This window comes from Cupressus sempervirens, chromosome 9 (genome assembly GCF_028749045.1).
Source record: "Cupressus sempervirens isolate cs-2001-9-10 chromosome 9, ASM2874904v1, whole genome shotgun sequence".
Lineage (NCBI taxonomy): Eukaryota > Viridiplantae > Streptophyta > Pinopsida > Cupressales > Cupressaceae > Cupressus > Cupressus sempervirens.
This window is the reverse complement of record NC_143126.1, coordinates 764,401,864-764,428,021: the sequence shown is the minus strand read 5'-3', so window position 1 is coordinate 764,428,021 and position 26,158 is coordinate 764,401,864. Positions and strand designations below refer to the sequence as shown.

The following is a 26,158-nucleotide window of genomic DNA, read 5'->3' as shown; positions in this document are numbered from 1 at the left end:
GAAATAATAAACAAACATCAGAATGCACTTATTTTGTCAAATATATTTGATATTTATTAAACCTCAATACACTAATTTACAAATAAAATATTATAATTTTTTATTTGGCTATATCAAATTATTTATAATTCATTAAATTAATTAGTATTGAAAACGGAATAGCTAGAGGCCAAACACCTATAATGGAATGTATTTTTTTTATTAATAATTCTTAGGTTCTCAACAGTTTAGTTTTAACGAAATTTACTTTTAAAACTAATAAATTATATTTCACTCTATATTATCACTAGTTACACCTCTTCACATAATAAATTATAAAACATAAATTAAAATCTTTATCCACATATTAAAGCATTATTAAAAAATAATTCATCAATATTTATAAATTCTTAAAAACCAATTCTTATATTTATAATATTTCCATAAATAAACTATGTAAATAACTAAAAGTATATTATTTAATACAAAGTGTTTTTTATTAACTAAACCATATATTCATTTATTTGCTAAAAATCAAATGTTAACAATAAATAAGCATACATTTGGTATCATCCAACAACATTAAATAAATGATCCAAAACATTGTGTCTCCTTCGTTACTCCCAAAAAAATCCTCTTAAACAAAGCAAATGAGGTTTGTATATTTTCCATATGTGGGAGAGGGATGTCATTTTTATGTCCTAAGGGCCCATTTGGTTACTAGAATATGATGTGAATGGTCATTGAGAATTATAATCTATTTTTGAATTATTTGTTTGGTGTGTGGAATGGGAATGGGGAAGAGGATTATGTATTCCCATTTTAGCCAAAAATGAGCATAAGTCCATTCCCAAAAATATCAGTTATTGGAATGGAGAATAGGATTTGGCTAGAGGATTCTTCATACATTTTGTAAATCAATCTAATGTGGAAGACAGACACAACACATCGAATCGATATGAATGATATTTAGGAATCAAAGTTTTTTTTATAAGCAATGTGTTATTCCCAAATGTGGTAATTTTTAATTGGCGTAGACTTATATTTCCATTTTGAAAAACAAGCTATGTACAAGAAACTCTAGTCAAAATCCGCTGGAAATAAAAAATAAAAGCTCAAATGCACATCAAAACAAATTTACCCCTACAACTAAACTAACGTGGATCATAGGAATAGCCAGAAAAATTCGTTGAATCTGACAGATCAGCATCAGGAACCTCGATCAAGCATCTCATCGTAATGCAACAAAGATATCTATCATTGATATTTCATTTCGCTGTGAAATCTTGCAATGAAATCCTCCACATCATGCAACAGCAGCAAAAAAGCCCTAAAAATATTGATTGCAAGAAGTGGTAAAGAGAAGCCATAGATCTGGGGAAGTTGTTGCTTATTGAGTTATTGAGTAGGAAAGAAGAAATTTGTGTAACATTGCAGCAAAGAGAAGTCAGAGAAGCCATTGCCTGCCTGACGAATTTATAGAATAAATAGAAGGATTGTTAAACAAATTCTCAAATAGATTTTAGGTGAACCAAACAGGAATGGGATTGTCATTTTCGATTCCCATTCCCTACTCTGACTCCCATTCCTATTTCCTATTCTAATTTTCTATTCCTATTGTTGTCACCAAATGGGCCCTAAAAGATTTGATTTATTGAAAGTGGAGTAATGTTTGTGAGATAACAGGAAAAAGTACGGGTTGGTAATTTTTTTGGTTAAGGGGACTAATAACAAAGCGGATATTAAAGAAGTGCTATTGGCCTATCTTTGAATACTGCAATGTTTCGAGATAATGGAGCTTCATCGACATTGTCTAGCATTTGCACTGGTAATCATCTTTGCCTCACAACCTATTGAGATGGCAGCATCGAAGTTGAAAATAGGGAAAGAAAAAGTGAGCAAGTTGCATTTCTATTTCCATGAGAGAGTTTTAGGAAAGAATGTGATGGCCGTTGAGGTGGCATCTGCTCCGTCAATGAATACTAAGCGCACTTACTTCAGATCAATAGTTGTGATTGACGACCTATTAGTAAACAGATATGTCACAATAGAATTTTCCCATCGGAGTGCAGGGCAAATCGTTCACAATAGTTGGATAGGCCCTTGGTATGCGGCCTTCCTTTGTGTTTAGAGGGACAACACCCTCGTATGATATGATTTTGAAGCTTTTAGAATAAAGAATCTAAAACTAAAAGGTGAGAAATCTCATGATGATGAATGCACCACACGACTCCAAGGCTTTCCCAAACTACTAAATTAAAATCGCTAATAACAACAATCAAGATCTACGCTTGAAAACTAATACTAGCACAATGCTGATCCACAGATTCGTAAACATCTACACCATACCGTGAGAATGCTCACTACAAAGAGAATCAACATTTCTAACAATTTAGATTTGGAAGAAGAGAACTCAAATTGCACGTTCCTTTATTTTCTTGCACCAAGAACTCAAGAGAAATTTCTGATTACAAAGACAAAATTTGTACATACTTTCCAAATATTATCTCCTAATCAAAATTTTAGCATAGTGCTCCCTTTTTCCAAAGCCAAAAAAGTCCCTTTACAAAGCCCAAAAAGAGCCCTTGTATAGACACAGAGGTTAATAACTACCCTTCTGTGATTAATAACTACCCTCAAATACGTGATTTGGGTGAGGTTAATTAACCTCTACAAAATTAACCTATATGACCTGAAAACTTGGACTTTAGATATTTTGAGAAGATGATTCAATAATTGATCCTTATTGATTCCTCTGATATATATATGAGCTAAAGTTCAAACACAGCTAGCAACCATCGCATTCCATGAAACCACATTTCTCTAAGACATTTTGTCAAGCACTTGTCGTGCATCATCTAAAAACCCACACTTAGTGTAAATGTCAACAAGCACAGTGCTGACAAAAACATCCAAATCAATCCCACTTGTAACAATCTGATATTAAATCTCCCTGCATTGTTGCACATTCGATAAAGCAACTCAAACTTTTAATACGAAGGGAATAGTATATCCATCTGGGTATGTACCTTACTCTTGCATTTTTCAAAACACATCCTTCAATCTACATTCATAGCTAACATCAATTCTATGAAATTTTAGATTTGGTGCCTTCACTTTCAGATTTCCAATCAAATGGAAATTTGACCAAAATCTTCATCACCAAACTAAGATTGGTGCACATAGTTTATATCAAATGAATCGGGCTCTTTTAACATGTGATCATCGTGCTTCAAAATTGGATCTTTTAAAGATATGGAGGGTAAATTCTATGAAGTCATGTCATGCAGTTGATTGTGATGAGTAGCGGGTATTCTATCAAATAGTTTGCATGAATTAATATGAATTGATATCATGGCCCTGCAGTCAATTGATCAAAGAACATAGCACATGACCCGATCCATGCTTGTATTTCTCCTATAATTCAGAGTTTCCTTCTCGGCTTTGTTGCTTTACACACACCATTGCACATGCTATTTTTTTTTTCATCTCTTAACATTGGCTTAAGACTTGATAGCAGAATGATTGTATTCTACTTTACAAGTGATCAGGGCCATCTATATAAGACATGACTCTTCACATCTTGCATTTCCCGAATGAAGATCTTCGACTTGAACATGTTTCCTTTCTGATCAATAATTGTAAAAGTGTACGTAAATTTGCCCCCTGGTTGGATGGGGCACTTTGTAATGCACCTTGGTTCATCAGCCCACACTGTGAAAATTTGTCTTATTCCATGTGAGTGGATGGTAGCATTATGCTTGGCTTTGTTATAAACTGTAATGCTAAGTGTGTTGCCATTTTGAGCATACAAAGTTGGACCCGAGAGCTATCCATTTACTGTGATTATGTCATATGTTTCACACAACCAAGTAACCTCTATCGATTGAAGCTTGTTGGTAAATGGATTTCCAAAATCCGTCACTATGTTTCTTCTATAATTTTCAATATGCCTCCTCTTTGATAATGCCATGAAATCAAAATTGCCCCTTTGTTATTACAACTTACATGTGACATAGGTTAATAACTATCTCATAGAGGTTTAAAAAAATGTGTTTTTGAACGCTATCATTTAACCTTTTGAGAGGTTAAGAAAAACGTGTTTTTGGACATTATCATTAACCTTTTGAGAGGTTAATGGTTAATGATAGACTTGAAAACACATATTTTGGGTCTCTCCATTAACCTGCAATAACTTGAGGCTCAGAAATCGGATTTTAAAAATTCCAAGTGTTGTGTGAAGCTGGGAATGAGCCAAAGACATGAAGGTGTTACGATAAACCACGGACAAAAATAAAAACTACATGCAAATATAACCAATAACAAAAAATAATAGATCACACATAAATGAACACGGCACCAAGATTTAAAATGGTTCACCCAATCCTTGGGCTACGTCCACCAAATAACAAGTTCGATCTTATTACAATCCAGTGATTACAACCTAATTACAATCCGTAATCCCTTACAACTCAATATCGTCGCAAGAACCAATTTCGCATCACAACATAATTAAAAAATACCCAACCCTAAACCCTTTTATACAAGTATTAAACTGCTTTAGGGTTATAACATGTCGGCCATAATTAGCCATAACTTTAGTGGTGAATCTACGAATGGTGAATAGTATGTATAATACTTTCTTGATCAGTCACCACAATCTAACAATCTCCCACTTGGGGACTGATTAGGCTCCACACTAAACAACAATCTCCCACTTGGAGACTGATCTTGTAGCAAGACCACTACCACATGAGGCTCCCACTGGATCAAACCACTCTGGACTCTGCTGTTCTTTTATTCATGTTTAGTCTAAAAGACCAACTGAAGCTGAAGAGGAGTTCAGCTTCTCCCGTGTTACAACCTTTGTCAACATATCTATTGGATTGTCATTGGTATGTATCTTTTCTAGCTTTAACTATCCATCCTCCAAAACTAACCGAATGAAATGGTATCGCAACTATATGTGTTTGGTCTTAGAATGCAGAGTTGAATTCTTTGCAAGATGAATGGCACTCTAACTATCGGTGAACAAATAATTATCCTTCTGAGGATGTCCCAATTCTTCCAAGAAGAACTAAAGCCATATCATCTCCTTGGCTGCCTTTGTAGCAGCAACATACTCTGCCTCTATAGTAGATAGAGCATTAATATCCTGTAACCTAGAAACCCAGCTCACGGCCGCCCCACCAACAGTAAAGACATAACCTGTAGTACTCCGCCTAGTATCAATATCCCCTGCTGAATCTGAGTCAACATAGCCCTATAAATCAGTAGTAGAGCCCCCAAAGTGTAAACACTTATTGGATGTTCCTCTCAAATATCTGAGAATCCACTTGACAACATTCCAATGCTCAAATCTTGGATGACTCATATACCTGCTAACGACTCCCACTGCATGGGCAATATCTGGCCTAGTGCATACCATAGCATACATCAAGCTTCCTAGAGCTGAAGCATAGGGTACCTTGGACATCTTATCCTCCTCTTCCTGTGTCTTAGGACACATCTCCTTAGTCAATTTCAAATGACCAGGTAAAGGTGTGCTGACAGCTTTACCATTCTCCATAGAGAAACGTTGCAACACCTTCTCAACATAATCAGCCTGAGATAGCGTCAATGTTCTGTTCTTCCTATCTCTGCAAATCTTCATACCAAGGATTTGTTTTGCTACCCCCAAATCCTTCATAGCAAATGCATGTGCTAACTGGCGTTTCAGCCCCTTAATATGATCCATGTTAGACCCAGCTACAAGCATATCATCAACAAATGAACATAAAATAATGTAGCTATCATCATCCAACCTCTTAAAATAAACACAATAATCTAAATGACACCTATTATAGCCATGCTCATGCATAAACCTGTCAAATTTTAGATACCATTGCCAAGGTGCTTGCTTCAAGCCATATAAACTTTTCTTCAATTTGCACACTAAGTTCTCCTTACCTTTGACCTTGAATCCCTATGGTTGATCCATATAGATTTCTTTATCCAAATCACCATGAAGGAAGGTTGTTTTAACATCCAACTGCTCTAAATGAAAATCTTCAATAGCCACAAGACTTAAAACAGTATGGATAGAAGTCATTTTAACAACAGGAGAAAATATCTCATCAAAGTCAATTCCCTTTTTCTGTGAAAATCCTTTTACAACTAACTTGGCCTTAAATCTTTTCTTACCTCCTTCCTCTTCTTTCAACCTGTAAACCCACTTATTCTGTAAAGCCTTTTTACCCGCAGGCAACTTGCATAGATCCCATGTCTTATTCTTGAGCAAAGAGTCCATTTTATCTTTCATTGCAGACTCCCACTAAATCTTAGTATCCACCTGCACAGCTTCATCATAACTTTCAAGTTCACCAGCATCAGTAAGTAAAATAGAATACAAAGAGGGAGAAAATCTTTGTAGAGGTCTAATTTGCCTCGTTGACCATCTAACATTCACTGGTGTTTGTGGTATTTGTTGTTGCAGTTGTTGCACATCATGAGGAATGGTTGGAACAACAGCTTTTGGAGTACCATCCAGCACTACATAATCATCTTCATTCTTCTCATGTTACTGCAACAGATCTTTGTACAACACTTTCTCATTGAATATGACATCTCGACTTCCAAAATTTTTAAGATTTTCAAAATCCCAAAGCCTATAACCAAATTCATTAATGCCATATCCAACAAAGACACATCTCTTTGATTTTGCTTCTAGCTTGGTTCTATTTTCAGAGTCTATATGAGCAAAAGCTTCACAACCGAAGGTCTTGAGAAAAGAATAATTCACCTTCTTACCAGTCCATGCCTCCTCTGGAATACCATAGCCCAAAGGAGTAGAGGGACCTCTATTAATCAAATATACTGCAGTATTGACAGCCTCTGCCCACATGTGTAAGGGCAACCCAGCATGCAACCTCATGCTCCTTGCGCGCTCCATTATAGTCCTATTCATGCGTTCAGCCACTCCATTTTCCTGTGGAGTCCTTGGAACAATTTTCTGTCTACGAATACCATTAGTGGAGCAATAATCTTCAAATTGATGACTGTATTACTCACCACCATTATCAAATCTAAGACATTTTAATTTCTTACCAGTCTCATTTTCAACCAAGCATTTCCATTTCTTAAAAGTTTGAAATACATCAGATTTTTGTCTAAGAAAATAAACCCATACTTTTCTAGTTGCACCATCAATAAATGTAACAAAATAATGAGAGCCACCAAGGGAAGATACCTGAGCTGGTCCCTATACATCTGTATGCATAAGCTCTAATTTCTCCTTTTTGTTTTCCTTCCCAGTCTTTACAAAACTCACTCTCTTTTGTTTTCCATACCCACAAATTTCACAAAAATCCATATTAACACATTTCAAACCTAGTAAAACTTTCTTTGAATGAAGTACTTTCATATCTTTCTCACTCATGTGCCCAAGTCTATTGTGCCACAGTGTTGTATCAGAATCTATAGTAGCTATTTGTTCTTCCTACTCAACTGCGGCAATTGTTCCTAAACATTCATTTTTCTCTAAAACAATCAAAGTATAAGGAACAATATGACCTATACAAAGATATAAGGTGCTTACTTTCACACCTTTTGCTACTACAAGGGAACCTTTTGAAACCTTCCACTTTTTATCGTTAAAAGTAACTGCACAACCCTCATCACCGAGTTGCCCTGCTGAAATTAAATTCCTACTCATCCTTGGAACATGTCTTACCTCATGTAGTAGCCAATGATTCCCATCCTGCAACTTAATCTTAATTTTTCCCTTTCCAACAATTTGACAGGGTTCATTATCCCCCAAATAAACAAGCCCAAAATCCCCTTGGGATATAATCAATGAAATAACCTCTATGAGGTGTAGCATGAAATGAAGCACCAAAATCTAAAACCTATGAATCATCTACACTTTCTAAAGACAAAAGCAAAGCATCCTCTTCAGATTTGTTACCACATTTGCCTCCTTGTCTCCATCTGATTTATCTCCATTTTTCTTTCAATTTCAACAATCTTGGTTTTTGTGCTTTGGTTTCCCACAGTACCAGCAATCGTTTGGTTCTCTCGATTGAGACCTCCTCCCCTTTGACTTTCCTCTTGATTTCTCACGATTTTCAGAGTTACTTCCTCTCTTAGTCATTCTACCCCTGCTTTGTGCATTCAAAGCACTTCCTAATGTAGATCCACCTGAGGATTTCCTATGAGTTTCCTCACTCAAAACAACACCGATCACATAATCATATTTTAGGGTACTAAATCTAGGAACAGAATTACTCACCACCATTACCAAGCCATTCCAGCTTTCAGGAAAAGAACACAAAATCAAGAGAGCCCTAATTTCTTCATCAAAATTGATGCCCATAGAAGATAACTAACTAGTAATAGTATTAAACTCATTTAAATGATCTGCAATAGATCCACCTTCTGCCATTTTCATATTAAATAAATGCTTCATGAGAAATACCTTGTTTGAAGCGGAGGGCTTTTCATACAGTGTCGCTAAGGTTTTCATCAAATCTTCAGTAGTCTTTGCTTTTGTAATATTAAATGCCACTGATGGTGCCAAGCATAACCGAATGCTTCCAAGTGCCTTTCTATCCAAAAGATCCCATTCAGCCTCTGACATAGTTCCTTGATTCTTGGCTTTGCCTTCCAACGGCTTCCATAAATCCTTCTAATATAAATAGTCTTCCCTTTGCATCTTCCATAACTAGAAGTTTTGCCCATTAAACTTGTCAACCCTCAGCTTACCCTTATCTACCATTGCTCCCACTCAACCGTGAGACTCCCACTCAACTATGAAACTTTCCTGCAGAGGATAACTGAAAGACAACCTCGCTCTGATACCACTTGTTAGGATAAACCACATACAGAAATAAAAATTACATGCAAATATAACCAATAACAGAAAATAAAAGATCACACAGAAATGAACACAAGACACCAAGGTTTAACGTGGTTCACCCAATCCCTGGGCTACGTCCACCAAACCGCAAGTCCGATCTTATTACAATCTAGTGATTACAACCTGATTACAATTTGTAATCCCTTACAGCTCAATACCGCCACAAGAAAAATACCAAAGGAACTAGTTTTCATATAGCTTTCATTTTCAATACGTTCAATGACATCTATGTCCTTTTGAATCATCATTTCTTCTCCAGGACAACTTTCATGAAATGTGGAAGTTGGCATGCATGATAAAGAATTAAGGTTACATGGTTCATCTTCTTCTTCTAGAAGCTGATTTTTAAGTTTTTCATCAACCGATCTTTTAATCACCAGTTCATCAATATCATCAAATGTTAAGGTCTCCATTTCCTCAAGGAAAGAAAATATTTGTAGAAGTCCATGGCTACTTTTATCTCCATAAATGGTAGTGATTTCAGATTGTTCCATGACATCTAAAGTATTGATGTCGTCAATAGATTCATCATCTCAACTGATCATGGAAGGATGATGGGAAGATTTTCTCTGCATAGGAAGTCATCATCTGAAGCATCTAGGCACCAAGTAGGAATAAAAGCAATATGAAATTCACCTTGATCCACATTTTCATCTTCAATTAAATGTTGTGTAGTTTCCCAAGATTTTGATATTTCTTTTTCTTTCTCATTAGGATCAAGATGATTTAATAATTTCTCGTGGATTTGGAAATCTTCACAGTCATGCCTTGATACATTAGAAAACCCTTCTTCTTTTTTAGGCACCATTTCTTGACCATCTCCTTGATTAGACATAGAACCTTTGTCTTCTTTCATGCATGAAGATTTAGATGAAAAATTTGGATTTGGTGATGTTCTCTTATCAAGAAAATAATTCTTGCATGGGTCTTCTTTCTCAAATTCTTACAGCATTTGAAGTAAAGAAGGATGTACTTTGTTAGGATCTAGGCGTGCATTGCCATAGAAGCTTTTTAAAAATTCAACCTGATTGGGATCAATGGAAGTATAATTTTGATGAGCAATAGGTGTAAACATGGGGACACCTTTTTGACCACCACTATCCATCTTCGATTGACATGAATCACTTTCCTTATCAAGTTCTTCCTTATGCTCGCATGTGAAACTTCCTTCTGAAAAAGATTTTGGTTTGTTAGAGAAAAATTGATTATCTTTACCATCTTCTTCATTTATCTTTTGTAAAGTTCAGAGCAAAGATGGATGAATCCCTCCTAGATCTAGTTTCCATCCACCATAAATCTGTTAGTAAATAGATTTGTCACAGTAGAATTTTCCCAACGGAGTGTGTGGCAAACCATTCACAACAGTTGGATAGGCCCTTGGTATGCAGCCTTCCTCTGCATTTAGAGGGGCAGCTCCCTCGTATGATATGATTTTGAAACTTTTCGAATAAAGAATCTAAAACTAAAAGGTGAGAAAGCTCATGATGACGAATACACCACACGACTCCAAGGCTTTCCTGAACTACTATATTAAAACTGTTAATAACAACAATCAAGATCTATGCTTGAAAACTATTACTAGCACAATGTTGATCTACAGATTCGTAAACATCTACACCATACCGTGAGAATGCTCACTACAAAGAGAATCAACATTTCTAACAATTTAGATTTGGAAGAAGAGAACTCAAATTGCACGTTCCTTTATTTTCTTGCACCAAGAACTCAAGAGGAATTTATGATTACAAAGACAAAATTTGTATATACTTTCCAAATATCATCTCCTAATCAAAATTTTAGCATAGTGCTCCCTTTTTCCAAAGCCAAAAAAGTCCCTTTACAAAGCCCAAAAAGAGCCCTTATATAGACACAGAGGTTAATAACTACCCTACTGTGGTTAATAACTACCCTCAAATACATGATTTGGGTGAGGTTAATTAACCTATATGACCTGAAACTTGGACTTTAGATATTTTGAGAAGATGATTCAATAATCGATCCTTATTGATTCCTCTGATATATACATGAGCTAAAGTTCAAACATAGCTAGCAACCATCGCATTCCATGAAACCACATTTCTCTAAGACATTTTGTCAAGCACTTGCCGTGCATCATCTAAACACCCACACTTAGCGGAAATGCCAACAAGCGCACTGTTGACAAAAACATCCAAATCAATCCCACTTCTAACAATCTGATATTGAATCTCCCTGCGTTGTTGCACATTCGATAAAGCAACACAAACTTTTAATACGAAGGGAAAAGTATATCCATCTGGGTATGTACCTTGCTCTTGCATTTTTCAAAACACATCCTTCAATCTGCATTCATAGCTAACATCAATTCCATGAAATTTTAGATTTGGTGCCTTCACTTTCAGATTTCCAATCGAATGGAAATTTGACCAAAATCTTCATCACCAAACTAAGATCGGTGCACATAGTTTATATCAAATGAATCGGGCCCTTTTAACATGTGATCATTGTGCTTCAAAATTGGATCTTTTAAAGATATGGAGGCTGAATTCTATGAAGTCATGTCATGCAGTTGATTGTGATGAGTAGCGGGTATTCTATCAAATAGTTTGCATGAATTAATATGAATTGATATCATGGCCCTACAGTCAATTGACTTCACAAAATCAAAACAATGAGCTTAATGCTTAGTTGGCTTCAACATAGTCATCTCACAATAAATCCCACTGTGAATTAAATTATGAATTCTGATTGAATTGTGGTGCTATGAATCTCCATGCTCATTGTTGATTTTCAAACCATAGATACTATTGTTTCCTGTGTAGATGTGATGTTCATCTTCACTTTCCATTATATCATGCAAACATCAAGCATGGTATAGGATCCTTTCTTGCATTATGGATACTCTCCCCACCTTTGCTCGTTGTGTCTTTATTGGCGTTTTATCAAATACTTAAGGTCTATTCCCTTGGACGGGACTCCATACTTTAATGAAGACACAAGGAGTTGTGTTCAACCTGATACACCAAAATTATTATCTCTATGGTTCACTCGATCAAAGCACAGAGCACATGACTCGATCCATGCTTGTATTTCTCCTATAATTCAGAGTTTCCTTCTTGGCTTCGTTGCTTCACACACACCACTGCACATGCTAATTTGTTTTTCATCTCTTAACACTGGCTTAGGCCTTGATAGTAGAATGATTGTATTCTACTTTACGAGTGATCAGGGCCATCTATATAAGACATGAGTCTTCACATCTTGCATTGCCCGAATGAAGATCTTCGACTTGAACATGTTTCCTTTCTGATCAATAATTGTAAAAGTGTACATAAATTTGCCCCCTGGTTGGATGAAGCACTATGTAATGCACCTTGGTCCATCAGCCCACGCTATGCAGATTTGTCTTATTCCATGCGAGTGGATGGTACCATTATGCTTGGCTTTGTTATAAACTGTAATGCTAAGTGTGTCGCCATTTCGAGCATACAAAGTTGGACCTGGGAGCTGTCCATTTACTGTGATTATGTCATATGTTTCACACAACGAAGTAACCTCTGTCGATTGAAGCTTGTTGGTAAATGGATTTCCAAAATCCATCAGTATGTTTCTTCTGTAATTTTCAATATGCCTCCTCTTTGATAATGCCATGAAATCAAAACTACCCCTTTGTTATTACAACTTACATGTGACACAGGTTAATAACTGTCTCATAGAGGTTAAGAAAAATGTGTTTTTGGAAGCTATCATTAACCTTTTGAGAGGTTAAGAAAAACATGTTTTTGTACGTTATCATTAACCTTTTGAGAGGTTAATGGTTAATGATAGACTTTAAAACATGTATTTTGGGTCTCTCCATTAACCTGCAATAATAAGAAGTCAAATTTTAAAAATTCCAAGCGATGTGCGAAGCTGGGAACGAACCGAAGACATGAAGGTTTAGAAACATACAAAAACTCAGAGATAAAAATACCATTTCAACGATTAAAATGAGGCAAGTTTCAAAATATTAACCATGGCTTATAGCATTGGAACAATTCTATAACCGAGCAACACGACCACTTGATGGAAGGCCCCAACCCCACCTCCAAATCATTGGGTAGAGCTCAAGGTCTGTACGCCCTGTCCAATCAAGAGGATCTTCAGCTATTAATGGCGGTCACGTACGTTTTCGAGAGTGAGGAAATTAAGGGAAGCACACTGGTCGTACAAGATATTAAACAAATTCTGACAACAATATTAATTGCATTCTTATCTTTTGCATTTTTTTTCAGATTTTTCAGTTCAGAAAATGGGATTTATACCCCAGGAAAATAGTCCTCCAATCAGAAAAAACTTTTTTTCATCTGTTAAATAAATTTTAAAATAGTCAGTCTAAAGCTTTAGACATATGAAGTCTAAAACTTTACACATATGATACTTGCTAGAAAAAAAAATTAAGAGTGGGTCAAACATAAACATTAGTTCCCATAGGCAAGGACTAATAAATGGATAACAAAGAACTTTGATTCCCGTAATTGGGATAGGATAGCAAATTTAGAATTTGACAACGACCTGTTATATGATTTTTTTGTGATGGCGAGATGGTCTTGTCATTCAATTGTCTTTTCTTTGGTTTTTGTTTGGTTATTTGAGTGTATTTCTTTTATAAATATAAATAATACTAGTTAAAAATATATTTAATTTATGACTAATTTCAGATAATTTTTTATATAAGTTTTTAATCAATAATACATATTAAATATTAAATTATATATTTTGTTATGCTTTTTAACTTATCTAATAGTTTGGGTTTATGTTTTACAATTAAGTTTTATGAGATTTAAAAAAATGAATGTCTTAGGGAGATCTACTTGCTTGAATGCTAGAAATTATGTCTTGAAATTGCTTGGATTTCTAATGGATGTGAAAATGAGGTACTTCGGCTTCCTTTTATCATGGGTGCTCAAGCCCTGTGGAAGGCTTTTCGAAAATGCGTGGTTACCAAAAGTATCCAAATAACCAAGTAACAATTGTGGACCCACCAGTGCTCAAGGCCTGTGGAAGGCTTCCAAAAATGCGTAGAAGCTGGAGATACCAAAAGTATCCAAATAACCAAGTAACAATTGTGGACCCACGGGTGCTCAAGACCTGTGGAAGACTTCCGAAAACACGTGGGAGTCAGAGATACCAAAAGTATCCAAATAACCAACCAACAATTGTGCACCAATTATTTCAACGCATCGATGAAGAAAAAAACTGCAAAACAAGGATTCTGAATTCTTATATATGTATTCACAATGTATCTTGATCAACACATCATCTGGGCAAAGACAAACAGGGGCTTCTGATTAACGAGTTAAAAATTTTGAAAATAAACTGTTGGACAAAAAATTTAGCATTCGGATTAACAGTTTAAACCTCCTAAAACACAAAGCCAATAGTGACATAAAATGTTGCTTAAACAATTTAACAATGAAAAAAAGGGAAACCAGAAAATAACTGTGTCAGGTAATACCTGTTTAAAATTGCAAGATTCAGAAATGTGGCAGGTGCTTGGGTTTGTAGTTAGACTCATGTCTTCAATAGACTGCATATATGGGGGTTGTCCACTTATTTTGATGCCCTTTTAGATCTATTTGAGAGTTGTTATTGCCTTGGTTTTGGGGCTGTCTTCACGGCATCTGCCTTCTGGAAGAGCTGCCTGCGAAAAGGCGCATGCAGGAAACACATCTAAGGCATAGACGCCTCGATGAAGAAGCCGTAAATTATGTCAATTTATTTTCTATAGGAGTGGCCAAACCACTGGCAAAAATTAAATGGCCAATCTAAAAACGGGAATTAATTGATAAATTCAAGTTTAATAGAATTGTTGTGAAAAAGCTTAGGTCAAACAACTTTTGCACATTTCCCGAAAGCCTGATTAATATGCAAGGATCAAACGAAAACATTTGTATCCTGCCTAAACGGCCGGGAGAAAAAAAGATCGGAACTGCTAATAGCATAATGCATACGGAGCGGCAGAATAAGAAGCTTACATGCCCTGTAATGAAAATTTAAATTGATTAGACCTGTGATCGTGCTTCGCCTGTCTAATTATTTTAGCAGCACTTTTCAAATATTATATTTACATAATAAGCAGAATTTCATAACATATTTGTCCACCATAATGGCCAAGTTGGATGCCAGTGGCTAACTAGCTGACTGAATTTCTTATATTGGTTTTTAAAAATAAAATAAAATAATGGCCAAGTTGGATTGTCTGCAAACATACTCAATTCTTGCTTACAAAAGGTACCCAGCTGCGTGTGTTATGGTTATGAGTTATCTAACGGCAGGGAAGGGTATTCAAACTCGAGTTACGCTCTTGGTTACAAAGAAACGAGGAGACTTTTTCTCCTGATCCAAAATATTAATGCAAAAACTTGTACACAATCAGTCCCAAGAAACATTCAACTGTAAAAATATCATTAACAATTAGCTCTTCCCAAAACTTGCCTTGATCAAATCTTACTAAGCACCGACTAATTATGCAGTAATTCATATATCACATTTACATAAATAACAGGATTTCTTAAAACTTGTATACTGTTATTACCAAGATACATTCAAGTGTAAAAATATCATTTAACAAATGGCTCTTCACAACTTGCATTGACCAAATCTTTCTAAGCACCGACTCATCCTGCAGTAATTCATATATTATATTTACATAAATAGCAGAATTTCTTAAAACTTGTACACAATTACTACCGACAAACATTCAACTGTTAACAATTGGCTCCTCACAAAATTTGCATTGACCACATCTTACTAAGTAGCAATTAATTATGCAGTGATTCATTTATCATATTTACATAAGTAGCAGAATTTCTCAAAATGATGTTGATCCACCACAATGGCAAAGATGTAGGATTCATAGCAAGAGTAAGCTTCTTCTACATTCTTAAGACTCCAAAACTGATTATACTCGAACATTCTCCATTTTCGCTTACACAACTGCCCAGGTACATTGTATGGAATAATTATGGACAACCCAACCGAAGGGAAAGGGATCTGAATTCCAGTTAAATTCCTGTTTTTGGACGAATAAGGGCAATATTTGCACCTCTTCTCAAAACTTTCTACACAATATCTCCAGTTTATAGACAAATAATAGCAATTTTTTCCCCCTCTTCTCAAAACGTTCGAGACAATATCTTGCTAAGCAACATTTCTCCTCACACTGTCCTCTGGCTCGGATCTCACAGAATAAGCAGCTGACTCCAATTAATCACACCATTCGAAAAATTTACTAGCCCCTTCCCCCTAACAATGGACCCCAGAAAAACATGATTATTAATAAGCATTTAGGGCATACTGTAACATGAAGACGAGAAACAGAAAATGAAAATTCCAAAACCTTTTTGATGTGACACGCAAAGAACCAACTGCCCTTGTTTTTCTCAGTTTGAGCTGGGAGAACTCGGCAAGGCCCTGCGTCACAAGCGTACCGGATCGTAGGAGCTGCAAATTGTTGCTCCAATCCAGAGTCTTCATGACCACTAGTGACGGTAATTCGGGCGGGAGGGCTAGGGTTATGGTTAAGGTTATATGAAGGAGAGCCAAGGCTAGGGTTATTTTAAGTAGTAGTAGGGCTAGGGTTCGGGCCATTATATGGAGTGCTAAGGCCAGGGTTCAAATTTCGCGAATGATCGTTAGGGTTCAGATAGCGTGACTGAGTGTTTGGATTAGGGTTTTGAGAAGCAAAGGCTTCAAGGTCATCGCACCATTTGAAAAAATTACACTGCACAAAGACTTTGAATCAGCATTCCATGCATTTAAATATGCTCATTTACAAAAATGAGAATAGTCATCATTCTATTAATCCATGCACGGACAGCAGTCTAAAATACAGTACATCACAGTAGGAAACAAACAAATACAATGAAATATATGTAGAAGAGAAACAGTTTTTGTTCAGAGTGGACTGATACCTGATAACACCTGTAGAACTTCCGGTCAGGGTTTGCGGGGCTCTTTGAAATGAGAACGAGACATTGTTTATGACAGCGGCACAATTTTGGTAGAATAACGTCATTTCCAAGGGAAAAATTTGGGAGTTGTTTCTTGCGTGGAATTATTGGGGCAGTCCTTAGCCCAGTGCCCCAGTTGATTACATTTGAAGCATCTGTCTGACCTTCGTGATACAGCCATTGCACAACTTCAACTAAGAAAAGTATTTTTAGCAATCGTTCGGAAACTCCATCGTCCAGCTGCTACAGCTGCGTATATTCACGAACATCCCCACAAATTCTTCTATACCTTCTCTTACTGATGTCACAGGCCAATCTACATGTAGAAATAGGCAACTCCATTGATATCACAACAAACAAATATGCTCCCCGTCTTCCTTTAAAAAATTAAGAGTACAGTTGCCTAACTTCCATCTGTAAACTTAAATCGCATCTTCATTCTCTTCGCGCGAACTCATTTTCTACAATTTTTGCTTGAACTCATCTTCTTCTACAAGTCAAACGTTTTCAGTGGCTTCCTTCTGATAAAATAAGCAGATCTGATATCTAATAGGGATCTAATATATTAGCAGCAAGATAAATACTAGACAATAAAAAAAATCAGAAATAAACACTCAGAAGAGAAGAAAATTTTATTAACCGATTGCTTAGGCAGGGATCCCATGGGGGGACTTGGGCTCTATATTTAAGGAGCTGGAGGTCCCATGATTATTTTGGGGGGGGGGCGCTAAAGCTTAATTCAGAATCTTTTCCTATTAAGTAGGAGCTCCTACTTTTTAGTTTGGCGGATGAAAATGGATATCATAGCGATTTAAGATTTCTGCATAGGACTGTAATCATAGCGACATGTTTGACCCAAATAATAATAATAATAATTTCTTCTTTGAAAAAAGTAGCGGCGAAAGTTGGATAAACCGACGCTATGATGTATTTGTACTTTGAAGGCTTTTAAAATAGATAACAACTTTTTCAGATCCTACACGAATGCATGATCTTCACTATTCCACCGACCAACTTAGGGAAGATTTCTGCCACTTGACAAAAACCGACAGTTTATTTTGCCTCCAAACTGAATCATCCCGCCAAAAAAACTAAACAGAACAATTTATAATTTTAATATATCAAATGCTACTTGTGCGTGATCGTGCTTGCACAAAACAAAGAGGAAAACGACACAGCAAGTAGAAGAAAGGTACATGTTAATTTTTATTTATTTTTGTCTTTGTTGATTTGCCACTACCAATGAATGTATATTATTTCTACTTTTCCCTTACAATGCGTTCTCTGCAAAATGTTTCAGTTTTTTAGACTTATGCGTGTGCATTTTGATTTTTGGAGGTTTTTATGTGGGTTTGTTTTCAGCTTGGGTTCTATGCGATTTGTTCCAATTTCTTTGAGTTCATTCATTTATTTGATCAGTATATCCTCTGCCCTGTGTCGCACACCATAAAAGAAATTTCAATGTCCTAGCGTATACCAATGTACCTATTCCCTTCACTCCCGTAAGTTTCAGTCGTTCTCTTGTCTGTTTGCAATGGAAGGCATTACCCAATGTTTTTCTCTGGTTTTCACATCCGCTGACTGTTTGGGTTTTCACTTTACAAAAACATTTGTGTAACACCATTTTAAATTGGGCATCCTTCATAATATATTATTATGGAGTACCGGTTCTGTTTTGTTTGTGTGATGACAAATTTCGAATGCAAAAAGAGCATTGCATCAATATCTTATATAGAATCAAATGTTGTACGCTGATGTTGAATCAAAGGGGCATGAAGCCACCTTTGAGTGCTTTTCCTTGGCTCTCTTTTCGAATACAGAGGTCTATTAGTTGGGGAGGGTGAAGGATGGATGAATGGATACACTTTGAGTACTACTGGGCGCTCTTGCATAGGAACACCAGTCTCTAGGGAGTAAAAGGCTTTCTGGGCTTCTCGGCAGTTGTTACTGCCCTCACAACAAGCACGCCTCTTTCATGCGTATCCCATGCTTGCCCAAATTTCGTGAACCGACCAATAGAAAGAGTAGCATTAACATTATTGTTGCCGCTCTTCCTGTCAGATAGTGTTGCGGCAAAACCCAATTGTCATTTTGGATATAAAATTGAAGCTTGGCAATCTGGGTTCCTCGAAGTAGCAGGCTTGCATTCATTGAGAGAGTTGGAAGCCATCTGTAGGTCTCAATATGTTGATTGTGTGAAGGACGCTTAAATTCTTGGGTTAGTTTGAAATATGAGTTTGGTATTGCTGACTCTATGGTGCTTCTTGTATTGATGTTAAAGATTGTTTTGATATGCTTTCGGTAACATAAAAAAATTAATGTGAAATATCATATAATTTTCAAACAATAAAATTTTATTATATTTAAATAAATTACAATAGACATTGTGCAATTTTTTTAAATTATCATTCTAAAGAATTCATATATATAAATATGCAAAGTACACTATTTATAACATAAAAAAAATTAATTACAAATATTATAAAACATTATTAAAAGTTTAAGTTGAATTCGTTCTCAAATTTATGGGATCACCCGCTTCCTTCAATTTAGGAGCTAATTTTTTTAAGTGGGTTTATATCTAATGCCCATGGGACCGCTCCCCTTTAAATTTTCCTAAAAATGCTCAGCGGCACCCGCTCTATTTTTAAACAAGTGGATGCCCATGGGACCCCAGCCTTACAACATATGCAATGGCCTCTATATATAGAGAGCCTATGAGATGGGGGCATTAATAGAAGATGTTTTTAGAGGATAAGTGGATAATGCTGTATGACCTAGTTTCATTGAGGACATTCCTATCTTGTTACCAATTTAATAGGAAATGTGTGATATAATTATAACAGCATGGATTTGTCTTGACTACTTCTAACACCCCCCCTTAATTTCTACCACTAAAGAATCTTTTAGTGGGAGAAATTACAATAAGAAATTTAGATAGAATAGGTCCTGGCATTGAGCCTTGTTAAGTATCTATTTACAACATAAAAAGAGAGGGGAACACAAAAAAGAGAGGGGAATATTATATGACTATCCCCCCTTAATGTTCACCTCAATCATGCCTAGCATGCCCCATAGTTTCAAAAATTTGGCCTCAAGCATACTCTTAGTAAATATATCCGCTACTTGGTCTTCACTTGGACAAAATTGGAGATTAACAAAATTTGCTTGAACAAGATCTCGAATGTAGTGAACATCAATCTCAATGTGTTTTGTTTTAGCATGAAAAACAAGATTATTTGCAACTTGGATAGCACTTTGATTATCACAATACAAAGGAGTAGCTGAACATTGTGCAAAACCAAGCTCAAATAAAAGGTTGCGAATCCAAACTGCTTCCTTTCCAGCTTCTTTTGTTTCTTGATATTCTGTTTCACATGAGGACAATGATGTAGTAGTTTGTTTTTTGCTGCTTCATATAATTGGACCTGACCCAAGCTGAAAAATATACCCACCAGTAGATTTCCTATCATCTATACCACCTCCCCAGTCTGAATCTATAAAGCCAATAAAAAAAACTGAGGACTTCAAACTATAGGATAAACCCACAATAATGGGTTCCACTTTAGTGGGATGAGGAAACTTGAAAAAGTTGGCAAATTTTTGAATCTCTATTAGCCATATGTTTGCGCAAACACCTTAGACATGTTCGCGCAAACATGTACCATGCGCATGTTCGCACAAACATATTAGGGTATGTTCGCGCGAACATGCGCATGATACATGTTCATGCGAACATGTATTGGGCTGATTCCAGTGCTTTAAATCATTTTTTTTACTTTTTCAAAGTCATTTCATGGCGAGTACTGTTGATTGGGCGTTCGAGCGAACGTGTGGCTTGAGCAACTTCTGTCGGCATCGTCTTGTCACTTTTGTTCTGATTTTCATTATCGGGTATGTCAAAATAATATTAATTTAATGTTTTCAACGTTTTTGAAGTATTTTTTTATATTATCAAAGTAGATTTTAATGTTTTCAATGCATTTTAAAAATGTTTTTAAAACATATTTGAATGTTATTTACGTTTTTTATAGTTTTGAAAACATATTTGAATGTTATTTACGTTTTTAATAGTTTTGAAAAGATATCTAAATGTTAATTTAATATTTGTATTGTTTATTTAAATTAATTTAGAAAATAGAAAAATATTATATAGAAAACATTATAAAATAAATTTAGAAAAAACATTACGAAAACATTAGAGAATTTATAATTTAATATAAAATTTAGAAAAAAAAGTAAAAAAATATTTAAAAAATATTAAAAAATTTATAAAAAAATATTACAAAATTTATAATTTAATATAAAATTTAGAAAACAAATTTATAAAAAATATTTTTAAAAAAAAAGAAAATTTTAAAAAAACATTAAAAAAAATTCAAAAATTTAGAAAAAAAAACATTAAAAAAAGTTAGAAAATTTATAAAAAAAATTTGCAAAAACATTAGAAAATTTAGAAAAAAAATTACAAAAATATTAGAGAATTTATAATTTAATATAAAATTTATAAAACAATTTTTTTTAAAAAATTGCAAAAACATTAGAAAATTTAGAATTTAATATAAAATTTAGAAAAAAATTACAAAAATATTAGAAAATTTATAATTTAATATAATTTTTTAAAAAAAAATTAGAAAAAATATTAGAAAAATGTTAGAAAATTTATAATAATATAAATTTTAGAAAAAAAATTTAGAAAAATATCAAAAAAATATTTGAAAATTTATAGTAATATAAAATTTAGAAAAACATTAGAAAAAATATTTTTAAAAAAATTAGCAAAACATTACAAAATTTATAATTTAATATAAAATTTAGAAAATAATTTTTTTAAAAAATTGCAAAAACATTAGAAAATTTAGAATTTAATATAAAATTTAGAAAAAACATTACAAAAATATTAGAAAATTTATAATTTAATATAAATTTTTAAAAAAAAAAATTTAGAAAAAATATTAGAAAAACGTTAGAAAATTTATAATAATATAAATTTTATAAAACAAAATTTAGAAAAATATCAAAAAAAAATTGAAAATTTATAGTAATATAAAATTTAGAAAAACATTAGAAAAAATATTTTTAAAAAAATTAGAAAAACATTACAAAATTTATAATAATATAAATTTTAGAAAACAAATTATATATATATATATATATATATATATATATATATATATATATATGTTAATGTTAAATGTATATATGTCAAATTCACTTTAATGTCTTAATCTTAGAAGTTTAATTAAATCACATATCTTAAGGGTCTAGATCCTGAATTGTACATGTAAAAATATAGATTAAAATGTATAATTTTTTATTTTGAACATAGATGTACATGTATATTTGTTCATGGTTAAAAGTAGATGTATGCACATGTTTTTAGTAAATTCACATTTTTATACATGTATAATTTGTGTATATGTTAACTATTGATCTTAATTTATCTTATAACTAAGTGTAATTAACTATATTTAATAACACATGTCTTAAGGGGAGATCCTAAATTATACATAAGAATGTGGATTAAAATGTATATTTTATTTCATAAATGTACATGTAAATATGTTCATGTGGTAGATATAGATGTGCATACATATGTTTTCAATATTCATGTTTAAATGTACATATGTTATTATTTTTAATGTCTTAATAATTAGAAGTATATAATTAACTATATAATTCAATGACATGTCTTAAGGGGAGATCCTAAATTATACATATATAAGAATGTAGATTAATTTGCATATCTAGGTATGAATATAACATACATGTACATCCAAACCCTAACCCTAACTTAACCAAACCCTAACCCTAACCATTATCCAAACCCTAACCCTAACCTTGATCTTAAAATTTACTTTCTAAACCCAAGATTATAAATGATAATAAATACCCTAAATCATAATCTTGAACCAAATCATAAACTTCATATGCTAAGTTCCCTTATCCTAAATTCTTAACCATGAACCTTAATATTAACCCCTAAATTTAATGCTAGAAATTATGTAAGTTTATGTAAACCCTAACAATGTCATAAGGTCTTAAATATTACCCTAAAATTGAGCCTAATTACACTAAAACCCTATTTCAAAACTTAATTGAGGCCTAACTTACATAGAATTAAAACAAGTTGACCCTAATCCTAAATTGTTAAAAATTACATTTGAGATACATGCACATACATTCAAACACATGTACATATATGAAGTATTCACCCTTGTTTTAAATGATATATATGTAACCCAACTTGAAACCTAAACTTCGAAACATTATCATTTAACAATAATATAAATAATTAATTACCCTTTAATTGAATTCTCTAATAATACCCCCCAAAGTATAATAAAATCTTAGAACAATAAATTAACTCTAAACATAACCAAACTCTCAACTTTAAAGTTATCTTATACTTATATGCAAATTAATCTAGGTCTAGATGTGTTACAGATTATCTAGGTCCATGATGTGTGATGTATGTTTTATTACATGTGTATAATTTTTAATGTTAAAAATAAAAAATTGTGTCTACAATAGGCAGTTTAGCTCTTCATACATTTCTACAGATATGACTTCACATGATCAGCTTGATGCGGCTCCTAGTGCGACACTTGATGTAGTTCTTGCTGCAACTCCTACTGCGGCACAGGTTGATGAGGTTCCTGTTGGAGCACCTGATGCAGTTCCTGATCTGGCTCCTCGTGTAGCTCATGATGGGGATCATGTTGCAGCTTCTGGTGGGACTCGTCGTGTACCTCGGCGTAAGGCTTATCGTGCAGCTCATGTTTTGGCTCCTGGTGCAGCTTTTGGTGGTGTAGGTCCTACCGTGGCTCCTGGTGCAGCTCCTATTCCATGTCAGGCTGCACCTGCAACTCCTACTAGAGGTCCTGGTGTAGCACCTCCATGCATCGATATCGATGCTTTATTTGCATTTTCAGAGTAGGAGGTTGGTAGATTGCAGCACTCTATACTGACCTCTGATGATGGTCTTTATAGAGACATATGTACTATGATATGTAGGAGTTTACAAGATTTGACAGCTAGGTTTAGAGCTCACCATTCATTTACTCCTGCCATATTAGCTTCCATATCTAGGGAGTTTAGGGCTGAGGTTTTAGGAAATGCATCATTCGGTGATGTCAAGAGGGTAGCCCCAAAAGACATCATCCAGAGAGAGCTCTTTCCAGCTTATGAGGGAACATGGGGTAGGCTGAGAGGCTACAGAGTCACACGATGCATAGACCCTATTATTGCTAGCATGATCTATCCATGATTTGTAGCTGCACATGGTTGTTATCCTAATAACGACTAGATATCCCTTTATTTTGCACAGCAGTTGTACGTTGAGTTTCGTATAGGGCTCAACGTTGACTACTTGGATATTCCTTACTATTGTAGACAGGGGCATGGTCGGATCGCAAATCGTGACCAGTACTGCAATGTAGATCGTTTCCCACCTGCAGATCTTAGACAGTTTGTTGGACCGAGGATGCCTCTTGTGACTCCTGCATATTCACCTATTGTAGATAGAGTCGTCATTGCTTCCTAAAGGGAAGCAATTGACGTTATCGAGCACATTGCATCTGCAACAGGTAGTATCACATCAGATTCTATTAGTTGTTATCTTCATAGTCGATGTCCTCATCCACTTGGTCGACCATCTTCACAGGCATCTAGTAGCACTTCAGGTGCCTCCTCTAATGATGCATATAGAGCTGTTGGGCTACCACTACTAGGCGATATTTGTGGTCTTACAGGACATCAAACACATATGGATATGGCACTATATTTTTTGGAGGATATGTTGCACTTTATTAGCTATATTTTCGATACACAGAGGATTCTAGTACACTCGGTGATGGATGTTGTTAGACAGCATCAGAGCCCTGACATAGCTCCATAAACACAGGCCACCACACCAGTGACAGATGATACACCTGTGCGTAGCTCACAGTATTCGGCACCAGACTCGCGACACTCTACAAATGACTCGAGCATACGAGTTGGAGATGTCCATATCACAGTAGAGGGTCTTGATGATTTTGGTGAGCAGTTGCGAGGCCTGTTTGAGATTGATACTAGTTCGAGCCTGGGTATTTCATCGTACATGGACCTTTTGTTCAAACCTGGCAGCACTGATTCTACACCAAATGTACCCAGCCAATTACATAGTCCACTTCACTTAGATTTACTAGCAGTTAGACATGGAGTTTCAGGCTTAGGTGCATCAGTAGATGATACGATGGAGTCTGCTGATCATCCTCCACCTTTAGAGACCTAGGTACATATATAATTTAATTTTAATTTTAAATATATATGAAATCAAAAAATATGTTCATTTATTGAAAAATTTAGTTCATATATATATATATATATATATTTAATTTAATCTTTAACTCGTAATAAATCATGTAGGCACAGGTCGCTGAGCACATGGTTACACATACTATTGGTTCAGGGCATCATGTACATGAGAGATGATTCTATTGAGGCACCTAGTAGTGCTCAGGTACTTGAGTTTTAAATAGTTTGTTTAAAGTTCATATTTAATTTGAATGTACATGTACATGATGCACATATGTATATATATGTTTTAAAGATAGAACTCTAACACTTGTATGTATATATGTATATATATTTGTAGGGCTTGGTTGATGCGCCTCGGCGAGAGGATGTATAGGAGACTCGATCAGAGGGTCGTTCTGTTTGTATGTGTCTTGAGGGGTCCTTCTAGTAGTAGATCAAATTTATATATTGGAGGTCCAGTTTACATATGTACACATGTGTATTTCAGTCCCTTGATGACATGCATGTACTTTCACTATTTATTTGATTATTGAGTATTTCAATAGTTAGATACCATCACATGTACGTATATATGACTTTTTATATTTTGCTACATACGTGTATTTATTTGAAATTTATAGTTTGCATTTCAAATACATAGAGATATATTAGATCTGTAGATGTTTATTCTTGAGACGTGTATATATGTACATATGTGTATTATTTTGTGTTATAGCTATAGAACATGGTCTTGAGACGTGTGTACATGTATATCAATTATCAATTAGTAGGAAGTTAGAAAGATACATATTTCTTACATTATCAATTACTAACCTACTAAAGATAAATATTAGTTTTATGTGGATAAAAATATGTTAATAAACTAACCTAAATGATAACTATGAACTTATAATTTTACAATTTTAAAAACACATGTTTAATTTTCACTTATGAAATTTAATCTAGTTTGAAAAAAAGTTGATAAATGAATTTAAATTATTAAATTCATCTATGGTACATTTAATTT

The 26,158-nt window shown here is 34.4% G+C and overlaps 1 long non-coding RNA gene across 2 annotated transcripts; it reads right to left on the bottom strand.

Moving 5' to 3' along the window:
- Positions 1–15,403: 15,403 nt before the first annotated feature.
- On the bottom strand, positions 15,404–17,563 carry LOC149540929 (uncharacterized). Of its 2 annotated transcripts, XR_016356056.1 has the most exons (4): positions 17,489–17,563; positions 16,810–17,338; positions 16,236–16,619; positions 15,404–16,141 (listed from the first exon to the last, which is right to left on the bottom strand). It is a non-coding gene; the product is annotated as an uncharacterized LOC149540929 (long non-coding RNA). The 2 variants fall into 2 exon arrangements; XR_016356055.1 differs by having other exon boundaries at positions 16,810–17,557.
- Positions 17,564–26,158: the final 8,595 nt, after the last annotated feature.